We start from the raw sequence: 431 nt of genomic DNA, 5'->3' as shown, positions 1-431 counted from the left end.
TATGGAACAAAGAAATCGACACAATGAGAAAGCACATGACAAAAATGACAGCAACAAAATCATATTTGCTGATAATTACATATCTGGCAAGGGACTTATCTCTAAGACTGGTAGAAAACTCCAATGCCTCAACACCATAGGAATTAACAACCCAATTGAAAAGTGGGCAGCAGACATGAATAGACACTTCACCAAGGAGGATATTCAGGTGGTCAGCTAATACATGAAAAGATGCTCACAATCATTGGCCATCAGAGTGATACAAATGAAAACGACAATGAGATATACCATCCCACCCCAACACTAATGGCAAGGTTCAATGAGACAGAAAATAACAAATGCTGGCAGGGATGTGGAGAGATTGGGACTCTCATACACTGCTTGTGTGACTGTGAAGTGACACAACCACTGTGGAAAGCAATATGGTGATT

Source organism: Orycteropus afer, unplaced genomic scaffold (assembly GCF_000298275.1).
Source record: "Orycteropus afer afer isolate SDZICR_OR568_19922 unplaced genomic scaffold, OryAfe1.0 scaffold00196, whole genome shotgun sequence".
In the NCBI taxonomy this organism is placed as follows: Eukaryota; Metazoa; Chordata; class Mammalia; order Tubulidentata; family Orycteropodidae; genus Orycteropus; species Orycteropus afer.
Note: the sequence above shows the minus strand (reverse complement) of the source record.